We start from the raw sequence: 7233 nt of genomic DNA on the forward strand, positions 1-7233 counted from the left end.
GGAAGGTTACTCAGCCATAAGAAGAAATGAAATACTGCCATTTGCGACAACATGGATGGACCTTGAGATAATCATGCTAAGCTAAATAAGCCAGACAGGAAAAGTTGAAAATCACTTGCTATCTCTTATATGCGGGATATAAACCTAAAAGCAATAAATGAGCAGGACAAACAAACAGAGGCTCATGGACATAGAATAGACAACAGACAAATGATTACTAGAGCGTAGTGGGGAGGGGCAAGGGGGTAGGTAGGTGGGGGAAAAAATTAAAATTATTTCAATTAAAAAATAATTAATTAAATTTAAAATAAAATAAAAAGAATAAAATACTTAGGAATAAACTTAACTAAGGACATGAAGGACCTATACAAGGGCTGAAAACTATAAGACATTGTTAAAAGAAAGTGAAGAAAACACAAAGAAATGGGAAGATATTCCATGTTCATGAATTGGAAGAATCAACATAGTTAAAATGGCCATATTATCTAAAGCAAAATACAGATTTAATGCAATGACCATCAAAATCCCAATGACACTTTTCAAAAAAATAAAACAAAAAATCATCAGTTTGTATAGAACCACAAGGATTCTGAATAGCCAAAGCAATCCTGAAAAAAAAAAAAAAAGAACAAAGGTAGAGGTATCACACTCCCTGACTTAAAATTATACTACAAAGCTAGAATAATCAGAATAGTATAGTATTGGCAGAAAAAACACATAGAACAATGTAACTGATTGAGAGTCAAGAAATAAACCCACATATATATGGGCAAATAATTTTTGACAAAGGAGCTAAAAGCATATAATGGAGAAAAGAAAGCCTCTTCAATAACTGGTGCTGGGAAAATTGGAAAGCCACATGCAAAAGAATTCAACTATACTGCTGTCACTATACATCAAAATTAACTCAAAATGGATCAAAGACCTAAATATAAGACCTGAAACAATAAAAATACATAGAAGAAAATATAGGTACTAAAATCATGACCCTTAGTCTTACAGGGAATATTTTATGAAGTTGACTCTAAAGGCCAGGGAAGCAGAAGCAAAGATAAATGAAGGGGACAACATTAAATTAAAACCCTTGTGCACAACAAAAGAAACCATCGACAAAATAAAAATGCAACCAACCGAATGGGAGAAGAGATTTGCAGATCATACCTCCAAAAAAGGGCTAATATTTAAAATATGTAAAGAACTATGTAGCAACAACAAAAAACAAACAATTCAATTAAAAAATGAGTAGCGGGAAAGAGAAAAAAATGGTGTAGATGATAGAGGCTCTGTTCATCCCTCTGGCAACCAAATCAAAGTTGTGACAAAAATAAGGGGCGAAGAATAAAGAAAATCGCCTGGGAGCTAGAGGAACAAGCTCTACAACTAGGGAGAGAAATAAGAAATTACCTTGCAATGGGAGGAGGTAGGACAGGGCGAGGATGCAAGGCTGCCCTGTCCAACTGGGTGAGTGGGACAGAGGAAGCCAGAAGCTGCAAATGCCTCTTAAAGGGGCCAAGTCCGCGAGCGAACTTTCGAGCCAACGGACTCACTCGTTCTGAGCACCAGCACCAGGTCAGCTGCTCAGGGAGGCGCCAGGGACTTACAGAGAGATAATGAGTTGTCAAAGTGAGGGTCAGAGGGGAGGATCTCCGCCAGACAGAAGTGCTGGTGGTATCTATTGTTTCTCTATTGAGTCCTCCCCCATCCCAGTGTGCAGACACAGCTCCACCATAGCGGAGACATCATCAAACTGTGGAACAGAGGTCGTTCCACCCAGAGGATTCCCTGAAACTCCACCTCCCCCAACTTGCGGCCCCACCCAAGCCACATCCAGGTATGTCCTCGCTTAGTCAGGTGTCCCTTGCTGAGCAGTGCCTGGACACATACTGGTGGCAGCTGACCTCAGTTTCTGGTGTGGCCTTTTGAGGCAACTATAAGCACAGCATCTGTGGATTGCTTGCTGAATCTTAACAGGCAGCCCTAGAGGGGCACAGGTTGGGGCTAAATTTGACCTGCAGCTGACCCCTCTCAGAACTGTGCCACTGGTCACCTACCACACAAAGCCATACTAATAAGACTGGGAAACTTAAGAGCTTTGCTTAGTACATAGAAACAGACACAGAAATGCAGCCAAAATGGGAAGACAAAGAAGCAGAAACCATATGAGAGACCAGAACAAAGATCCAGATACAATGGAATCAAGTAATCTAACAGATGCAGAGTTCAAAACACTGGTTATAAAGATGCTCAATGAACTTATGAGAAGTGTAGATGAATTCAGTGAGAACTTCAACAAAGACACAAAAAGCATAAAAATGGAAATGGAAATTACAAAAGGGAACCAGTCAGAAATGAAGAACACGTTATCTGAAGAGTATGAAGAGTATATTAAATGGGATAAATAGTGGATAAATAAGAGGAACAAACCACCAATACAGAGGATGGGGAAGCCAAGACACGCAATCAGAATAGCAAGAAAAAAGTAACCAAGAAAATAATAATAATTTAAGGAGCCTATGGGACACTATTAAAGGTAAAAATATCTCTGTCATAGGGGTATCTGAAGGAAAACAAGATGTTGAAGAGCTATTTGAAATGCTAGAAAACTTCCCTAACCTGGTGAATGAAATAGACATAAAACCCCAGGAAGCTCAGAGAGTCCCCAAAACCAGGAACCCAAAGAGGCCCACACCAAGACACATCATAATTAAAATGCCAAAGGTTAACTACAAAGAGAGGATCTTAAAAACAGCAAGAGAAAAAAAAAAGCAGTTAGTTATCTATAAGGGAGCACCCATAAGACTGGCAGTTGATTTTTCAAAAGAAACAAACCATGCAGGACATAAGAGCTTGGCACAAAATATTCAACATGATGAAAACCCAGGATCTACAACCAAGAATACTTTATCCAGCAAAGCTATCATTTAGAATTGAAAGACAGATAAAGAGCTTCCCAGACAAAAATAAGCTAAAGAAATATATCATCACCAAGCCAGTATTACAGGAAATGTTGGAGAGACTTCTTTAAGAAGAACATGTATCAAAAACAGGAATAAAGAATGGTAATAACTACATTTCTATCAACAATTACCTCAAATGGAAAAGAATTAAGTTCTCCCACCAAAACACTTCAGATGGAAGGACACACACAGACTAAAAGGGGATGGAAAAAAGATATTGCCTTGATGGACCTAGAAGGTATTGCGCTGAATGAAATGGATCAGATAGAGAAAGACAAATATCACATGATTTCATGTACATGTGGAATCTAAAGAACAAAATCAATAACAACAAAAGCAGAAATAAACTCAGAGATAGAGATTATTTAGAGGGATACTAGATGGGAGGGTGGTTAGGGGGACAAAAAAAAGGCAAAGGGATTAAGAGGTACATATGGATAGAAAGTTGCAGAACAGACATGGAGATACAGAGTGTAGCATGGGGAAGATGGTGTAATAAAGATGTAAGGGTGAAGATTGGTACTAGATTTAGTGGAGTGATCACTCTGCGAGTTATGTGGATCTCTGATGACTATGCTATACAACTGAAAATGGTGTATTATTGTATGCCAACTATAACTGAAAAAAAACCATTGAACTACACAATGTAAATACAAGCAACTAATTGTCTATTTCAATAAATACGAAAAAAAAAGAGCTATGGAGAAAAGTAAACTAGGATAAGAGTAATAGAAAGTGTGTTAGTTGAGATGCTATTTTATATAGGGTGGTCAAGAAAGTTTTTTCCAATTTGGAGACACATGAGGAAAGTCTTGAAGAACTGAAGGAGTAAGTGATGCAGATAACAGGAGTAAGAAAATTCTAGGCAGGGAAATCAGCAAGCTCAAATGCAGAGGGGGCAGAATTAAGTTACAAGAAAAGTTATAGAAGTCAGAGAGGTAACGGAGAGCCAGATCACATGTGACTATTTAAAGCACTTATAAAAACTTTGGTTTTTATTCTGAGTAAGATGGAAAGTCACAGGAAGTTTTAAGTCAAGGAGTGACATAATCTGACTTACAATTTGGAAAACTCACTTTGGCTGCTATGTTAAAAAGGAATTTTAGGTAGGCTATGAAGGAAGTAGGGAGACTAGTTAGTAGGCTATTGCAACAGATCAAATGAGAGAGGACTGTGGCCTAGATATAATCCAGATGAACTTCCACATGCAAAGCTTCCAACTTCTGAGTCCCCCCTCACTCACCTAGGCACATCTTTCTCTCCACTACCTGGAACTGCCTCTTTGCTCCCAATAATAAAGTCTAGCTAGAATTCCAAATTGTAGATGTTTTATAATCTAATTAATTGCTGTATGAAATTTAGAATGTTGAACATTGCCTGTGTACATGATGTCTGTCAATAATGTTCAATTATCTTACCTTCCTCCCTTTGCTCCTTCCCCATCGCCACCTTTACCAGAGCAACATGGGAGCACAGGTGTGTGGAGAAGAAAATCTCTGCCCTATCAGAGGAAGTATTCATGGTTGTGGTCAACTACTAGGTAGAAGACAAAATGCTAAATCCTGTTCAGAGGGATTTCTTTAGGGATGTGATAAAAAAGAAGGAGCCTAATTCTGCTCAGAACAGTTTTCCCCTATTATTCATAATCTGCTTAGGACATTTCTTTTCCTACATGGGAATCTCCAGTGAGCTTCTGAAGAGCTTGACTCTAAGAATTGGTTTGACATTTAATGAGCTTCAAACTAACACAGTTCTCAAGCTCCATTATTGTGAGGACCTCGCATTCTTTTGGCCCTTTTACAAATACTTCTCCACCTAAAAAATAGAGGAGAAATTTAAATATAACAATTTCTGGAATATTTATATTTATTTTACTATTGCTTAATGTTAGTCATAATGAAAATGCATATGCTCTCATAGTTTTAATTAGCTGCATAAAATGTCATCTTATAGTGGGATTTATTTAAAATTTCCCCATTTATGAAAACTAATTTTGTATATTATTATCTCAAGGGTTGTCCCAAGGTATTATAGTCTCTATTTTTAAATCGATCCATGGTTCAACCTTTTTTATAACCCTTAATGAATATCATTAGTCTTCCTTCCCTTTAGAAATCTAGTGATATAGTCCAAAGATTCCAGATTGAGAATCCTAATGAGGATGATTTGAGCATTTAATTCAAAATAGACCAAGAAACTGGTACAAGTGTTTACTCAGATTACTTGGCAAATCCTTGGTCCAACTGGTATAGCACTCTTTGATCAAGCCTCTTATCTTACTCCAAAAATACTGGCAAAGTGAATGAACTTATTACCTACTTGAACTAAGATTAACCAACACCATTCTATAAACTGCATGGTTTTTAATACCAGGACTGTGATGTGTGATGGTACATATGCACTAACCTTATTTTCAACAATTTAGTTGTTATGATAAAAGTTCTAATATTTGCCTCACTAGGCAAGCAGAGATCATAGAGGAGACTTGGCACACAAGAAAAAACTTGTCAAAATAATACTAACATGGCGGTGATAGAAAGGAAACTGGGCCCAAAGTCCCCATTATGTATCCAAATGGGAAGTACTAAGGACAAGGTCCCTTAAATGGAATTTTGACCATTGGGAATCGTCAGAAAAGGAAAAAAGTAATGCCCTGAAAAACAAGATTTCAGGGAAGAAAAAAAAAAAAACCAAAGCACCTTGATCATGACCTTTGGATGTTCAATAACCATTCTTTCCTCTTCCTCTTAGTGACAGACTGTGGAAAGAGAAGACATTGATGAGATACTTGGCTTTTCTTGGAATCCCACACTTCTTGCAGCCCCTCTCCACCCACACAAGGTCAGGGAAGGCTGCAGAGTACAGTCCAAGGTAGGTACAGGACAGGGCTAGAATATACCATGAGCTCTCAGAGTCTCCTAGGTACAGAGTGGTGAAGTCACACTTACACAGTCACAACCCTCCCTCCCCCATGTGCACACCTAGTGCTGTACCAAGTCTCCTGGTTACTTATAATCCCATATAAACACCTAGGGGGCACACAAAGTGCCAATCGCACTGCCATAGGCTTTTCCTCATATCCACCTAACCAATGCCCCACAACCAGACAATCACAATCTCACACAAATCATAGGGAGTCACAATGCACAGCCACAGGCGCCTAACACACTCTCACACACACACTCTCTCTCACACTCACACACACACACACACACACACACACACACAGTGCTGCACAATCACATCTCTCTCTCTCTCTCACACACACACAGTGCTGCACAATCACACGCCCATCACAGGGATACACAGTCCCAACTGCACAATCATCGTCCCTCTACATCCCCGTGCACAATGGCGCACAGTCATGAAGTCACAATTACACTCCCATTCTGGGAACACATACAGTCACAAGCACTCCACTCCACGACCCAGAGTTCTCGCCACATACAGTTACAATCACACACCACAAAGTCACACAAGTAACAATCACAATCTCTTTCACACACATACGATCTCTTCTCTTCAATCCGCTCCAAACACAAAAGGCCGAGATTCGGACTCCTCACCCTAGGCCTTCCCTAGTTCCGGTCCGCTCCAAACTGGCCAGGTTGCTGCGAAAACCAAAGGTCCTGCAGCAGCTAAACCCGCTGAACCAGCAATCCCGCCATTATGTAAAGAAAGGGCCTAAATCCCGTGGGACGTAGCGCCAGCCCGCGGAGTCCTCTGGGAAATGTAGTCCTGAGGCGGACGACATGCTTCCTGATTTCTCTCAGCGCGGAAATAGGGTTTGAGTTCATCTACCGCTTCTCCTCACCAAACTCAACAACAAGGTGCTGGCGTGGAACAGCTCACAGATGGAGCGGGTCGGCGGGCTACAGCTGCCAGTGTTACTCATTCCCGGCAGCTTGGCTGTCGCCAGTACGCGCAAGACGAGTCTCCCAGTTTGCAGCAGTAGTTTCGAGCTGCAGAGCCTATGGGAAATGTAGTTCTGGTCAGAAAAGCAGGCACCCCCTCTCGGAATGCAAGTGAACTGATACTTATCAGCTCCAAGCCTAGTCCTGGCCACCGAAACTTATCCCGCAGCGCCCGAAAGATTTCTCGTCCTCGGAATGCAGAGGGGATGAAACATCAACCTGACATTTTCATCTTTGTCAATCCGTGAGTCCAGGCCTCAGCCTGAGCAGCGCTGACGGTGAGTGAAAGTAGAACCTGATGTCTCCCTCTGGACCCTGTTGAGTACCTGATGGAAGGAATCACGACCTTGGATGGGTGGGTG

At 40.5% G+C, this 7233-nt stretch overlaps 2 long non-coding RNA genes across 2 annotated transcripts in view; one reads left to right on the forward strand and one right to left on the reverse strand.

Moving 5' to 3' along the window:
• LOC102879886 overlaps positions 1 to 6653 on the reverse strand; it is an 18455-nt gene extending 11802 nt beyond the window's left edge. The window contains exons 1-2 of the long non-coding RNA XR_003043451.1: positions 6524 to 6653; positions 5657 to 5715 (exon numbers count right to left, since the gene is read on the reverse strand). This is a non-coding gene — a long non-coding RNA (uncharacterized LOC102879886). The remainder of the gene's footprint in view (positions 1 to 5656; positions 5716 to 6523) is intronic.
• A 364-nt stretch (positions 6654 to 7017) lies between these two features.
• The window catches only part of LOC107196547, a 38483-nt gene continuing 38267 nt past the window's right edge, over positions 7018 to 7233 (forward strand). The window contains exon 1 of the long non-coding RNA XR_001517979.2: positions 7018 to 7149. This is a non-coding gene — a long non-coding RNA (uncharacterized LOC107196547). The remainder of the gene's footprint in view (positions 7150 to 7233) is intronic.

The sequence above is a fragment of the Pteropus alecto genome, unplaced genomic scaffold (genome assembly GCF_000325575.1).
Source record: "Pteropus alecto unplaced genomic scaffold, ASM32557v1 scaffold281, whole genome shotgun sequence".
In the NCBI taxonomy this organism is placed as follows: Eukaryota; Metazoa; Chordata; class Mammalia; order Chiroptera; family Pteropodidae; genus Pteropus; species Pteropus alecto.